Source organism: Hermetia illucens, chromosome 3 (genome assembly GCF_905115235.1).
Source record: "Hermetia illucens chromosome 3, iHerIll2.2.curated.20191125, whole genome shotgun sequence".
Taxonomy (NCBI): Eukaryota; Metazoa; Arthropoda; class Insecta; order Diptera; family Stratiomyidae; genus Hermetia; species Hermetia illucens.
Genome location: NC_051851.1, coordinates 41,237,092 through 41,254,055, shown reverse-complemented (window position 1 = coordinate 41,254,055; position 16,964 = coordinate 41,237,092). Strand labels below are relative to the sequence as shown.

The 16,964-nt window shown below is 39.3% G+C and overlaps 1 protein-coding gene across 1 annotated transcript in view; it reads right to left on the bottom strand.

Annotated features, from left to right (window-relative positions):
• Positions 1-11,579: 11,579 nt before the first annotated feature.
• LOC119652946 (zinc finger CCHC-type and RNA-binding motif-containing protein 1-like) overlaps positions 11,580-16,964 on the bottom strand; it is a 41,631-nt gene continuing 36,246 nt past the window's right edge. Inside the window, exon 5 of the mRNA XM_038057338.1 lies at positions 11,580-11,772. The gene's annotated coding sequence lies outside the window, so the exon portion shown is untranslated. The remainder of the gene's footprint in view (positions 11,773-16,964) is intronic.

Genomic DNA, 16,964 nt, shown 5'->3' with positions numbered 1-16,964 from the left:
TAAATTCGAGTTTACCCGTCTTCCGTTTGGGTTGAAAAATGCTCCGTCCATTTTTCAGAGAACCCTCGATGATATTCTCCGAGAGCACATAGGGGTGTGCTGTTACGTTTACATTGATGATATTATCATCTTTGGAAGAAACGAGGAAGAACACTTTAGTAATCTTGAAAAAGTGTTGAAAACCTTAGAAGCCTCCAACATGAAAATCCAGTCGGATAAATGCGAATTTATGAAAACGGACATAGAATTCTTAGGATTCGTAGTAAGTAAGGATGGTATCAAAACTAACCCTCAAAAGGTCCAGGCAATTGCGAATATGGCAGTACCTAAAACATTGAAAGATCTTCGATCATTTTTAGGAATTTCAGGATATTATCGACGTTTTATTCAGGATTATGCAAAAATTGCAAAACCCCTAACGTCTCTTTTAAGAGGGGTAGACGGACGAGTGTCCAAAAATCAATCCAAAAACAAAATCGTTCACCTCGACTCGAAAGCCTTAAATGCTTTTAATAATCTAAAAAATTGTCTTGTGTCTAAAGAAGTAGTACTGACTCATCCGAATTTTGAAAAGGAATTTCATTTAACAACAGACGCTTCTGACTACGCCATTGGTGCAGTACTCTCTCAGGATAAAAAACCCATCGTCTTCCTTTCCAGAACATTAACAAACACCGAAGAAAACTATGCTACCATTGAGAAAAAGATGCTTGCCATTATATGGGCACTGACCTCATTGCGAAGCTACCTTTATGGTTCTCGAAAGATTAAAATATACACTGACCATCAACCACTTACCTATGCTCTTAGCAATAAGAACACTAACAGTAAGATGAAAAGATGGAAAGCCATCCTAGAGGAATACAACTACGAGCTAGAGTACAAGCCGGGTAGAGCTAACGTTGTCGCAGACTCGCTTTCGCGGCCTCCTAAATCAACCCTAATCAATTCCCTTACCCCTACAGAACATAGTGATGAGAGCTCGTCACACAACCTCATCCCTACTGTCGAGTCACCCATTAATGCATTCAGGAATCAAATTATTTTAAAATTCGGCAATGAAGACAGCTACCAGCTACAAAACCCTTTTCCAAATTATTCGAGACACATATTTATCAAGGCGCAATATTCAAATAATGAATTAATAAGTATCGTCAAGCGTTACCTCAATCCTAACACCATAAATGGTCTTCTAACTGCCGAAGAGAATATGGGCCGCATCCAAGAAATTTACCCTGAACATTTCAGTAGCTACCGAATACGCTATACGCAGAAATTTGTCGAGGACGTCTCTAACGAGGCCGAGCAAGAAGAGAGAATACTACAGGTACATAAACGAGCGCACCGCAATGCCGAGGAAAATCGGTTACAGCTATTAGAGCATTTCTATTTTCCGAGAATGTCGGCAAAAATAAAAAGCATAGTAAAACGATGTTGTACCTGCAAAGTAAATAAATACGACCGACACCCTAATAAACCCTTACTAAACGCTACTCCTATCCCCGCATACGCAGGTCATACAATTCATATTGATCTCTTTAGCACTGAGGGACATAGAGTTCTAACTGCCGTCGATAAATTTTCTAAATTTGCCCAGGCTAAAATAATTGCTTCAAAATCCATCGAGGATATTAAACAACCCCTTACAGACTTACTTTTCTTTTACTGTGTGCCAGAAATCGTTTTCATCGACAATGAAGGAGCGCTTAGGTCCGCCTCCATAACCTCCTTATTAGAAGATGACCTTAAAATCCGAATCTATAAGACTCCCCCTTATAAAAGTGAGATAAATGGCCAAGTTGAACGCTGGCACAGTACGCTTACTGAGATTATGCGATGCCTAAAGGAAGAAGGACCACCTAGATCCTTCGAAAATCTCTTGCAGCGTGCTGTTTACGAATACAACCTTACTATTCACTCCACTACGGGAAAAAAACCAGTTGAGCTACATTTCGGCCGAACTCCAAGAATAGACCCAGACGAATTAGAACGAATTCGGCTATCAAATATCGAGAAATTAAGACAGAAACAACAGACGGACATAAAAAACCACAATAAGACGAGACAGCCCACTAAGCAATACGAAACTGGAGAAACTATCTACGTAAAACAAAACAAAAGAAAAGGATCAAAATTGACAGCACGATACAAACAAGAAATTGTTAAAGAAAACAATAATACAACCGTTTTAACTGAATCTGGAAAAATCATACATAAAAGCCACATACGTAACTAGTCTTCCCTTTTCAGGATCTTACCCTACTTGGTAAACGCCAAAATTGAGATTTTGGACTTCTCGAACTCCCAAATCGTCTTGTTTCACACAGGAAGAGCAAAAATACAAGACGGAAATTTTAAATTGATCCACACTATCAACATCGATCAATACGAGCGCTTCGTAACAGATATTGAACCTGTTCTTAATCTCCCAGAAGTCAGACACTATTCTTTCTCATCTCATTTATCTTACGAACTCAAACAAATTCAGGAATTTATTCGAAATTTAAAACCACGAAAAATTAAAAGGTCACTTGATTTTATCGGCAGTACTTGGAAATGGATTGCAGGTAATCCAGATCACGAGGACTTTGTCACTATAAAAGCAAAAATTAACAATATGTTAGAAAATAATAATAGACAGGTTCTAATCAATCAAATGTACACTGAAAGAATCAATAATATTACACAAATTGCAAACGAAATTCAGAAATTATTTAAGGAAAGCAACAAAACAAATTATGATATGATATTAGATGTTAAATTCAGATTGTCAATAATTAAAGAAGAATTGAAAAATATAAACCTAGCAATTCATTGGGCAAAATTAGGCGTCGTTAACTCAATTATTTTATCAAAAATAGAAATGAAATTAGCTACTGACATTTTAGATAAAGAATTTGTACCGTACTCCACAATAGAAGAAGCTTTAGATTTCGCGGAAGTAAAAATAATAACAAATTTGTCATGTTTACTGTACATTATAAATATTCCTTTGACGACTAAGCCTATCTATGAAACATTATTAATTATAGCTGGAAAGAAAAAACATATTATCAATTTCATCGAATTTAGTAAAATTTTGAAAAATGATGAACAAATATTTGGCGTAATTGAAAACTGTAAAAATGTAAATTTTTAACCATTTGTAAATCGGATGAAATTTTGGATATCTCAAACACCTCTTGCATACCAAACCTGATGAAAAGCCTTACAGCCACATGCAAGACAACCAGCAATGCGCACATACCAACCATTGAAGAGATTGCATCCGGTACCATTTTGCTGAACCAATTTACTGGTACAATCGAAGCTGAGCAGATAGCCCATAAACTAAACGGTACCTATTTAGTTAAAATCCATAACACGAGCTTAACGGTAAATGGAAGGACCTTTGTCAATCGCGATATAACAACGATGAATGTGCTACCTGCCATATTACAACCATCTCCAGAAGTTAACACTTACCAGGAAGTACTCTCACTACAAATGATGAAAAATCTCCATATAAACAACACCAGCGAGATTCAACTTATGCGTACCGAAACTAGCATCCATCGAATAACAACATACTCAACATTTACCATAATTGGCGTTTTTATCGCTTTCATCATTTCCTTCCAGTTATGCTTAAAATTCAAAACTAAGAATATCGTTTCAGAAATAAAGGTTAAGCAATCGACGGAACTACCATCACCGGTTCCGACATCATCGTCGTCTTCGAAATCCGATCCAGAACCGCCAACATCAATTCCAACATCAGATCCACGATCAGCAACTACCAAGGTCAGGTTCAACGACATACGATTCTTTTAGCGATTGGGGACTATCGCATTTAAAGCCGGGCGAGTTAACCCGAACGGAAATGCTGCACGCGCAAACACACCTGTGTCAGCACCACATCCAAAAGCGACGTCTGCAACTATTGGGGTCATCGGTGCAATCGATGAAATCGCATGATTGCACATTAGGCAAAATCATATTAATTTCTTTTATATTTCAAAAAATTGTAGTTAGTTGTAATTAGAATGCCAAACAGGCATGAAGTAATAAATTGTTTTTTTTAATATAACTACCCGATATTTTTATTAACTTACATATGGATATGAGTAATGCATATGCACACGGAATGAAATGTGAGATTTGAGAGCAGTAATTTGGTGTTGAATTACTTTCGAACCAATTAGGTCAAAATATTGTTGTTGGTAGATTTAGAGTTATTTTAGGTTTAAGAAATTGTATAAAAGAGAATGAAAAGAAGAAATAAATGTTCTTATTGATTCTAACTTTGGGCAGTTTACTTTCTGCATGCCGTATCCTCACGGCAAAGTTTAGATTATAAGATACCATTAGTAACCACGGCAAATGTTCAGGGATAGACATATTGCCATTCTATCTGCGGTCCCACCGCTTTGTTAGGTAAGGAATGTTAAATTCCTTTTGTTCCCTTTTTACATTCGAACTCTCTCGCTAGCTCCCTACCAGCATTTGAGGATAACTCAGACGGCTCCATCAACAGCTCTACTACCCTGCAACCTTTAACATTACTAGGCGATCCGACCATTAAACCTTTATCATTACATGGCGATCCTGCCATCCAACTTTTATTATTATTATTATTATGGTGAGAATGTGCCGTTGGTTGGGACAGAAGGACCGCATGGAGACGAACCGGTCTCTTCTGCCTCCAGCTGTGACCGCGAACAGTCCGAAATACGCTCGATGTCCCTTTTACATAATTTTTATAATTTCATATTACCACTAAATGAATGTATAGTGGGTAAATACCTAAACTTTAATATAAACAAAATCATGACTCAAACGAACATTGAACGATATCGAGTTACAAAAGATGCAACTTTGCAAACTCAGCAATTTACGCCCTTTGTTCACTTAACTATAAATGTAAGATAGAATTGATCTAAGTATTTAGCCTTAGGCAAATTGTTCAAATGAAAACTTAATAACTCGAAGTAGTTTCCCGTTTTTTTTTTTTATTTTAAAGATAACGGCGAACTATCTTGTAACTGGCGCAATCGATTTCGGTCGTTAATTAGTAGTTATAAAAAATTCCGCTAAGCCTGACTCGATCTTGAAGACACGGCAAGGAAAAACTATAAATAGAAACGCGATCGGGAACCTGAAAACAAACGGTCACCGTAACTCAATTGTGATTCCGGTCAACCTAAAAAAAACATAATAAAAAGGGTATTGCAACGCTCAGACTCCAGAATTTGAAAAGAATTCAGGTCAAAATAATTTAAAAAAGGCTAGCATGGCCTCATAGGATGAATTTTAAGAGAATCCTCTTCCAACCAGGGCAGGATTTGAGTTGGCTAATATGAAAAACATATATTACAAAGTCATTGTGGCGCGGCATGAACGTTGGCACCGGACGCTGAAAGCCGCCATTATGGCACGCGACGACCCGTCCTGGACTCAAGTCTTGCCTCTCGTCCTACTCGGCCTACGTACAACCCGCCGAGAGGAATTTGCTGCCAGCCCCGCGGAGCTGTGGCGCGGCATGAACGTTGGCACCGGACGCTGAAAGCCGCCATTATGGCACGCGACGACCCGTCCTGGACTCAAGTCTTGCCTCTCGTCCTACTCGGCCTACGTACAACCCGCCGAGAGCTGGCAGCAAATTCCTCTCCGGAGAACCCAAGACTCCCAAGCGATCCGGTCTTCGACAAGAGATCGGGTCTCACGGAGTCGGGGTTGGTGCGTCTGCTGAGGGACAACCTCCGACGCATCAAAGCGCCACCACCCACTCGATACTCGCCCACACCTGCCTGTTCGCCCAAGGAACTGGACACATGCACGCACGTTCTGGTCAGGACGGATGCCGTCCGGAAGCCGCTGCAGCCTCCATATGAGGGCCCGTACCGCGTTCTCGAGAGGGGAGAACATTTCTTCCAGCTCGAGATCGGTGGACACAAAAAGGCGGTCTCTTTGTCCAGACTGAAACCCGTGTGCGCACCGAAGCAGCGTCGTGTCCGTTTTGTGGATTAACGGGGAACGAAGTTCCGGGATCGGTCGCCGAAACCCCCTAGGTTTCGTCTGGGGGCGGGGTGATGTGGCGCGGCAGGATCCGCGGCATTCGAAATTTATTTCGAATGTCGCGGATGCGGACGGGTAGATGGCGCGGAACTCCACTCGCTTTAGAACTCGTTTAGAACTCGCCACGGGAGTGGAGAATTAGCGGTGAGTAAGTGCCGTTGGTTGGGACAGAAAAGACCGCATGGAAATAAGCCGGTCTTCTGTCTCTAACCGCGGCGAGTAACAGTCATAAAATTCAGATGGAAAATTTTGCCAAAGAAATTAGTTAAAAATACAGTGTTTTAGAAAATTAGTGTTTTTTATCCATTGATAATTTCTACTATCGGCTTGCTGTGATATTCATGATTGCGCTGCATCCATTGAGGATTCAAAATATATAGTCATCCGGAATTAATTTCTGAAGTTGATTTCTACTGCAAATTGTTACGTTCCGCATCATTGTAGATGCTCCTTGGACACCGTTGGTTGATAAGAAAGCTGGAATATTGTACGATAAAGGAGATTAAATCATCACCAGATCTTGGAAAAAATAACCGACAATAGAACGCTACCGGTGGGGCGAGCACGCCCACGGAAGCACTAAAATCAGTTCGACTATAAATCCTGAACAACTGTAGTTCATTACCAGTATTCAACAGTGTCTCCACTTTGTAGACATTTATACTGACACCGCAAAGTAAGTATCTAAGGAACCAGAGGCCTTAGGCCTTTGAACCCAACCAACCAACCAATGAACAACAAACAAACCCACAAAATGGCTACACAACAAGGACCAAGTGTCAGTAGACCAGAAGTCCAGCCCATCACAATTCCATATAACGAAGTCCTTCGACGAGTGGAAAATATACCGATATTCGATGGCGAAAAACCCATGTTGACTACGTGGATATCACATGTCAACAAAATCTTAGCACTAGCACCCTTTGGCGAAGAAAGAATGTTCGTCTAAGACATTATAATTCAACGAATAAAAGGCAGAACTTTACAAGCGTATTTAAATCTCCTAGACAAAGGCTGGCACTCCGTTGCAGCAGCATTCAAAAAGGAATTTGGCGTATCAGAATCTTACGACTCAATCATCGCAAGACTACACGGAATAACTAATTTTAACCATAAATTAAAAAATTAAATAAGTCGCTTTCCAACACTCATAGTGTTCGGACGTATTTTTCTACTTTTCCATACTAGTGCAAATTAATGAAAGTAATCAAAAAAACCTTTAGTAAAGTGCAAGTGAACCCATTAGTGAACAAACAACAAAAACTCTACACGCGTCGTTCAATAGTACGCGTAAAACGATCTCAAAACAAAGTGCAAGACAATCAAAATTCACCTGTGCAACCAACATGTGCCACCTCCAGTGAATTTGTGAAATTTCCAATAGACATTAAAATGCTTACTATAACAAGTAATAAAACCTTTACAACCAAACGCAAGAAAAGCAAAAAACAGGTCAACTCATCTTTACCAATGACCAACAATGAGAATGACGACATGGAAACCTCATCCGAGGAAAATATAAGTGACAATGATCAAGAGGCACCGCCACCGAACAAAAAAATACAAACCGGGATGGAAAGATATATTACCATCACTGGTAAAAAAAAGCAAAAGCCAACCACGAATAACGAGCAAGTTAAGCCAAACGAAGACACTACCACAACGAATCCCGGCAATAGCAACTACTATAGCATCCTAGCGGACAAAAGCAATGACGTCAACGTAACCATAAGAAAAACTACAAAACCACCTCCGATTTACATCAGGCAAGCGGCCAGCAACAAATTAACCACCGAAATCGGAAAAATAGTTGGAGCAGATAACTTCTACATAGTTGACCTCAAAAGAGGAGATATAAAAGAAACTAAAGTGCAAGTTGTTAGCGAAGTGAAATATACAGCTCTGGTAAACTGGCTGGACAGTAAAAAAATGCAATACTACACCTACCAGCTGAAGAGTGCCAAGGGGCTTAAAGCTGTCATCAAAGGTATAGACCACCTTGTCGAACCTCAAGAAATCTCTGAAGAACTGAAAGCAAAAGGATTCGAGACCAAATCCGTGCACAACATAATTAATCGATCAAAGAAGCCACAGCCTATGTTTCTTGTGAAGTTAACACCCGAAACCAGTGTGCCGCCCAAAGGGAAACCTCATCCAATATACAATTTGAAATATCTACTCCACCGCAGGATAACTATCGAAGAACCACACAAACGTTCAGGCCCTGTGCAGTGTCAGAACTGCCAAGAATATGGCCACACCAGAACTTACTGTAAATTATCATCAGTCTGTGTAATCTGCGGCAAACTACACGAAGCTAAAGCTTGCCCTAGCAACAAAGCGGACCCCAATAGTAAAAAATGTAACAATTGCGGAGGCAACCACACCGCAAATTACAGAGGCTGCCCTGTCTACTCAGCCATAAATAAACTAACGGCTCAGAAGAAATACTCCCCGCCAACAACCTACAAACTTCAACATATCCATCAAACGCAAAACAATCAACCAGCTGTAACAAATTTTACTAGCCAACCGTGTACCCAACAAACATTCTGCACCCCTCCTCAGCCGACATATGCGGAAATGCTGCGTTTCCCTCAGCCGACAATTAGACAATCACACATTCCGATATCAACCAGCCCAACCAGCACTCCTGACACCACAACTCAAATACTATTAACACTCGCAAGCAACATCCAACAGCTAACAAATACGATGCATCAAATGCAGGTAACCTTAAACAAACAAACAGAAATACTTAGTCAACTTTTAGGTAAATGAGCAGCATCAATATCGCCCAATGGAACGCAAACGGTATTCTCAAACATCGCAACGAGCTAGAAATCTTTCTCAGAGAAAACAACATTGATGTCATGCTGTTAGTCGAAACGCACCTCTGCAGCAAAAACAACCGCTTCAAAATCAACGGTTATAATACCCATCTACAAAACAACCCAGAAGACAAGCCATGTGGAGGAACAGCTGTGCTAGTAAGAAATAGGTTAAGATATTCTCCTGTACCTAGTGTTAATTCAAAATTTATTCAAAGCTCGGTAGTTGAAATTACCGATCAAAATCAAAAAATCATTCGATTAGCTGCTGTCTACTGTCCCCCAAAAAGCAAAATAAGTGAAAACCAATTCTCTGAATTTTTCAATACTCTAGGACCCAGATTTTTCGCGGCGGGCGATTTTAACGCCAAGTCGCCACACTGGGCTTCACGCCTAACCACCCCCAGAGGTAAACAGCTCTTAAACGCTGTATACAAAAACAATCTCCATTGCATTTCAGGGGGATTGCCCACCTACTGGCCATCCGACCCCCACAAAATCCCAGACTGTATAGATTTTGGTATCTTTAAAAGCCTAAATCCCAATCGCATTAGGGCCACTACTACGATCGACCTCTCTTCGGATCATTCACCAACCATTTTCGTGCTTAGACTTACGGCCACAAATTTCCAAGAAGAAGACAAACTAAACACTAACAAAACCAACTGGCACAAGTTTCAGAAACTTTTCAACAAAAACTTTTGCTCACAAATCAGACTTAAAACTCAAACGGACATTGACAACGCACTGCAATATCTGACTAGCACTATACTAGAATGCATCGAATTAGCTACTCCCAACCATAAATCCCCGAAAATATCCCATCCCGATACTTCTCAGAATGTCCAAGAATTGCTTAAAGCCAAACGAAAAGCAAAACGCGAATGGCAAAACCTACGCTCCCCAAGAACAAAAGCAATCCTGAATAAAGCAACCAAAACACTTAGACAAGAACTTATCAAAGAAAGAAATGAAAACATTCAAAAATTCGTTCTTGGACTAAGCCATTTAGCAGACACAAATTACGCAGTATGGAAAACAACAAGAAGAATTAAAAAGTCAATACAAGCGGAAACTCCAATCCAAAGTCAGCAAGGCGCCTGGATCATATCTAACCAGCAAAAAGCTGAGGCCTTTGCTAAATATTTTGAAAAAGTATTCAAAACGGAAGGTGGTGATAGCACCCCACCTGATATCCCTAACCACCATACAACTAACCCATTAACACCCCTAAAACTCAATTTTTCAGATTTGCTCAAAAAACTTAAAGTAACTAACCCTAAGAAAACCCCAGGCCATGATTGCATATCAGGGAAAATGCTAAAGAAACTTCCGCTCTCAGGAAAATCTGCAATACTATTTATCTTCAATGCAATTCTTCGTCTTAACTACTATCCTGACACCTGGAAACACGCCAGGATTACAGTCATCCCTAAGCCAGGAAAAGACATGAAAAAAATTGAATCATACCGACCAATAAGTCTGCTCCCAACCCTATCTAAACTATTCGAAAAGCTTCTATTTGACAAAATTCTAAAGGTAATAGAAAAGAAAGATATCATACCCTCTCACCAATTCGGATTTAGACAAAAACATGGAACGATCGAGCAAATCCACAAAATCGTTAACAATATTAAACAAGCCCTAGAAAGAAAAGAATATTGTGTAGGTATATTCCTAGATATTGCACAAGCCTTTGATCAAGTCTGGCATAAAGGCCTCAAGATAAAAATAACTGCCCTCCTCCCTAAAGAATTTCACGCTATACTATTTAGCTACCTAGATAGCAGAAACTTCAAAGTAAAATATAAGGATGCGCTCAGCTCAACCCACTACATAGAAGCAGGTGTACCCCAAGGTAGTGTACTTGGACCACTTCTCTATCTATTTTACACTTCAGATCTCCCTACAAATAACAAAATGCTAACCACCACCTTTGCTGATGACATCGCCATCCTATATAGCCATCCTAATCCATTAACAGCCATCAGAGAAATCCAAGGACACATCAACACGATAATGAACTGGGCCAAAACCTGGAAAATCAGTGTAAATGTTAACAAAACACAGCAGATAACCTTCACGCTGAGAAAAAGAACATGCAGACCTGTCACCATAAACGGAAATAAAGTCAATCTTTCTAACGTAGTTAAATATCTTGGGCTGTACTTAGACAGACGGCTCACCTGGAAATCTCACATTGAACATAAACGCAACCAAATCAAAATTCAATTCCGCAAGCTATATTGGCTAATGCACAAAAAATCCAAACTCAACACTTTAACAAAAATAATGGTGTATAAATCTATATTAAAACCAATCTGGACCTATGGCTTGCAACTTTGGGGCACAGCCAAAAAGTCGAACATCAACATAATCGAGCGCGTACAAACAAAAATTATTAGGTCAATTCTAGGTGCACCCAGGTACGTTAAGAACGAAATAATTCTTCGCGACACCAATACTTTAAAGGTTGCAAAAGAAGCGAAAAAGTATAGCAAAAAATATATCAAAAGATTAGCCAACCATCCAAACACTACAGCTAAAGACATTCTTCTTTCCAACAATTACGCAAGACTAAAAAGAACTGACCCACTGCAACTAGCCAACTTGCAATAACATCTACCTTACAACATCATACAAATAATAACAATTCCAAATCTAAATCTGAGATTAGAATAAAAAGGCTAATTATATTAGTTATTAAAAAGATTAATTGTATTAGTTATAAGCGCTTAGCTATAAATTTATAATAAGACTTGAACAAAATAACTCTTTTCAAACACTGGCTTGATAGAGTGAGAATATTCTATTTTAGTATTAAGATTCGCCACACTACAGGCTAGAGACCAAAAGGTCTAATTCTTGTTGTAAAAATGTTTCTCTGTAAATAAAAAAAAAAAAAAAAAAAAAAAAATAAATTAAATAAAAATTATACAATATATGAACTATATAATAAACTCTTGCAAATCAAAAATTTGATTTCGCTTAAATATGAGCAGGATCCTAACCAACTCGAATCTATCATCTACAAAGATAAAAATTCATACAAAATTGTCTTAAGTAAATTTTTAGCGCTTCTTCCAAGAGCAGAATTTTGGGCTCTAGACGCGAAAAAAACCAACTAATTTAACCGAAGCTTATAACTACCTCAAAGAAACCATTGACAGAGTGGATGCTACGGCAATGAAAGAAGAATTTCAACCCACTAAATATCAGAAAAACCCCAATCAAAATCAAAATAACTTCAAATACAATAATCAAAACATTGAATATCCGCAAAACAGGGACAACAGTAATTACACTTTCAAACAAACTAACCAAAGTTATAATAAACCCCAATAACCATTCTCAAAAAAGGAATGAAACTAATAGGTCAGAAACTCCAGACGCATCTATGCGAATGCAAATTACCAATTCTAAATATAATTCAGGATATACTCCCAGACCAAACCTAGACCCCAAGGACATGAGTTATATTTCCAAAATGTCCACACAAACCATACAACCTGACCAAAATTTTCAAATATTTGTCCCGGAAACCCTCCCGTAATAAATCTATCAATCGATGATGAAACAATCCCAGTCCTGATAGATACAGAAGCAACATCTAGTCTCGATCAAAATTGCCTTCAAAATCTACCAAAAATTAAACTCGACATTCCAATCACCAAAAGCAAGATTAGATGGGTTACCAATTACAAAATTAAGACAAACATGCCAAAATGCCAGAAGACACAAAATCTTATGGAACATCATGGATTTTTCAAACAAATCTTTCAAAAGCATAATAGGACAAAACCTTCTATATCCACTGAACGCAGCAATATTTTCTGGATTTGGATACCTACAAATAGGACCAACCAGAATCCCTTTCAATTACGCTCCACCAGAGGAGATCAATAATGTTGAAGTCATAGAACCCGTTATTGAACAAAAATACCAAAATTTAACCAAAAATTTAAACTTAGAGGAACAACAGTCTCTCACCAGAATCCTAAAAACTTCAACAATTTAATGTATAAAGACGGAGATTTACTTACAGCAACCTGTCAAACCAGTCACAAATTAGACTTAACGTCAGACCAACCTATCTATACAAAAATTTACAGATTCCCACCTGTCCATGAGCAGGAAGTGAACAGACAAATAACGAAAATGCTAGAACAAGGCATTATCAGAAAAAGTCAATCACCTTACAATAGTCCAATTTGGGTGGTCCCCAAAAACCTTGATAATTCAGAGAAACAAAAATGGCGAATCATAATCGATTAAATTAAACGAAATAACTATCGAAGACAAATTTCCAATTCCAAACATAGAAAACCTGTTTGATAAACTCGGAAAGGCACTATACTTCACTACATTGGACCTTGCAAAAGGATTCCACCAGAAGAAAAAGACAAGTTCAAAACAGCCCTCAGTACACCTCAGGAACATTTCGAATTTAATCATATGCCCTTCGGTTAAAAAAATGCACCTGCTACTTTTCAGCGCATGGTAATTGAAGTATTAGCGGATCATATCAATATTCAATGTACATTTTCTATCTAGACGACATCTTAATCTTTGGCACCTCCATACAGGAGATGGAGAACAATACCAAATTAATCTTCCAAAAATTACAGGAACACAACCTAAGAATACAGATTGACAAATGAAAATTTTTCGCAAAAGAAACCGAATTTCTAGGTCACCTATTAACTTCGGATGGTATAAAACCCAACCCAAATAAAATTGAAGTGATAAAAAAACTTAAAATCCCTAAAACTCCGAAACAAATTCGCAGTTTCCTAAGAATCACTGGATACTATAGAAAATTTATCCAAAACTACCCAAAAATAGCGACACCATTAACAGACTCACTCAAAAATGAGAATCCCAAATCCCGATCCCAAATATATCAACTCCTTTGAAAAACTCAAAGAAATGTTAATAATCTATCCAATCCTGAAGTATCCAAACTTCACGGAAAAATTTACTCTAACCACAGACGCTAGCAATAAATCTATAGGAGCCATTCTATCGCAGAAAGGACATTCAATGTCTTATGCTTCGAGAACCCTCAAAGTACGTGAACGGAATTACTCAACCATAGAGAAAGAGCTTTTAGCATACGTTTGGGCTACAAAATACTTCAGACCTTACCTTTACGGTATACAATTCGAAATTAAAACTGATCATAGACCATTAGTATGGTTACAAAGTCTAAAGGACACTAATTCAAAAACCCTTCGTTGCGTATAAAACTCAAAGAATATAATTTCAACATAAGTTACGTAAAAGGTTGCCGCGTATTCTGCATCATTTTCAGGAGGATTCATTTTCCTTTTCCCGTACAGGCAGCGTGTCTCACTTGCCAGAATGTCTATCGGGATCATTCCCGCAATAACACACGCTGCCTCCCCTGATATTGTTCTGAAGGCGCTGCACACCCTTAGCGCCACTAAGCGATAAGTCATATTTACCCTCCTATGATTACTCTCACACGCTAGTGCTTCCTCCCAAAATGGTGCCGCGTATAATAGTGTGGAGCGAACCACTCTGACTACAAGTAATCAGCGACTGTATCCTGGGCCTCCAATGTTAGGCATCATCCGCGCTAATAATAAGCTGGTATTTGCCGCTTTCTCACAGACATAGTCCAGATGTCCCTTGAAATTGATTTTAGCATCAATCTTTGGCGTAGCAGGATTTGCGGCATTCAAAATTTATTTCGAATGTTGCGGATACGACGGATAGATGGCGCACGGAACTCTCCACGCCTTTAGAACTCTCCACACGACTCATAATTTCTTTAAACTCTTCTGTTCCAATTAGTGCTAAATAAACCGTTCTTTCTTCGTTGGACGCAGGGCGTTTTTTAATCATTGTTTGGAATTCGATCTTCGGTATTAAATTATTTTCTGTGCTGAGTCGCGGATTTTGGGTGAAAGCGTGTGAATAGAACTGCGTCCTAACTGGGCGGAATTGCGAACTGCATTCAATGAAGAAAGAACGGTTTATTTAGCACTAATTGGAACAGAAGAGTTTAAAGAAATTATGAGTCACTGTAGTGCAAGAAACCAACTGGAGGCAGAAGAGACCAAGAGACCGATTCGTCTCCATGTGGTTCTTTCTGCCACTAGCTCTCCACTCCCGTGGCGAGTTCTAAAGGCGTGGAGAGTTCCGTGCGTCATCTATCCGTCGTATCCGCAACATTCGAAATAAATTTCGAATGCCGCGAATCCTGCTGCGCCACAAATAATCACCCCTAGGTATTTGATAACTGATTTCGAAGTGGTGACATGACCACCAATACGAATATTAACCGTATTCCTCTCTTCCTACGGTTGGTAATCAAGACCACCTCCGTCTTTTGTTCCGCAAGGTAAAGCTGAACCATCTCAAGCCACGCTTTTTATGGTGCTAATGGTTTCGTTAGCGTACATTTCAACGTCTTCAGGTTATTTCGCGACGACAAAAAACGACGACCCAACACTGAACCCTGTGATACTCCTGCGGTGATGGTGTACTGCTTGGATCCCTCATCCATGTCGTACCAAAGAGTCCTCTCCGAAAGGTAACTGTCGAGGAGCTTAGTCAAATAACTAGCGACACCCGTTTTAGCCAGTGAGCTTTTTATCCACTACCAACTAGCGAAATTGAATGCATTTTTTCTGTCCAACGTCAAATCGGCACACCATTTTTTAGACGACATCGCGTCTCGAACCAGCTTCAAAACAACGTCTACGGCGTCGATCGTTGAGTGGGGTTGACGAAATCCAGATTGTCGCTCCGCTAGTCCATTCTTATATTCGATGATAGGGAGAAGTCTGTTGTAGAAGACCCTTTCGGGCATTTTTCCTGCCGTGTTGATGAGGCGAATCGGTCGGTATGATGATGGGTATCCTGGGTGCTTATTCGGCTTTGGGAGGAAAACTAGTTTTTGCCTCTTCCACCGGTCGGGGAAAACTCCTTCTACCATGCATGTTTCAAAAACGCTGATAAACCAGTCGGATATGGTCTTAACAGCGAGTTTAAAAGCTTTATTGGGAACAGTATCCAGACCGGGTGCTGTCCGTCTGTCTGCCTGACTGTCCGTCCGTCTGTCTGTCTCTCATACGCTAGACCGAATGTCACGAAAATTTGTAGGAGCATGTGATCTGTTGTTCCCTTTACATGTAGCAAGTGGCGCCATTGTGTGTTAAGTTTAAGGGGAACTTCTTATACATGTGAACGGCGGGAGCAAAATTTTTTTTCATCAAATGTGGTCATGTGGGGTTGTTTCGGCGATATCCTAAACGGCCTCTTCCAATGGGCTACCCTGCTTGGGCGTTGGCCAAGCTCGCGCACTAGCTCCTGGATTTTTAATTAGAGGACCGTGGTTGCTCTCGTTCCGGGCTGCCGAAACTTAACTTCGGAACGATGGGGTAATTAAAAACTACTGGAACAGAAAAGGCTAAAAGGTTAGGAATTATACTTACGTTGATTGGCTTGGATTTAGTTAAAGAAAACACTCGCGAGTAACGTACAATCCCAACGAGCCCGATACTCACCTACATCGACCAATCAACAATATTGCTGAGCAGGTAAATATACCGGATATACCAGGTAAAAGTCAACAAATTCCGTTGACCCCAATAACTGCAAATAATACGAAATCAACAGTTTTCGCTAACCTAGCAGAAATAGCAAATAAATATAGTATGTAATGACATGGAAGCGTTCTGTTCTGTTCTGTTCTGTTCTGTTCTGTTCTGTTCTGTTCTGTTCTGTTCTGTTCTGTTCTGTTCTGTTCTGTTCTGTTCTGTACAAAATATTCAATAAATTGCGACGTTTAGAAAATTAACCGACACCGTGTTCTTTTCTTTTTAATTTCGTATGTTAAATACATTATTGGCGCAGTCGGTGTTCCGTTTGATAAAATTATTAAAAATAGTTAATAATAGTTAAAATTTTAAACGGAAAGTGATCGAATAGTTAACGGTGAAATTTGTATCTCATTTTTCTTCAATTAATCCGTTTATTTTTGTTTTTTTTTTTGACTGTTAAAGAGGGTGACGTAGTGATCTGAAGAAAAATTTACCAGATTGC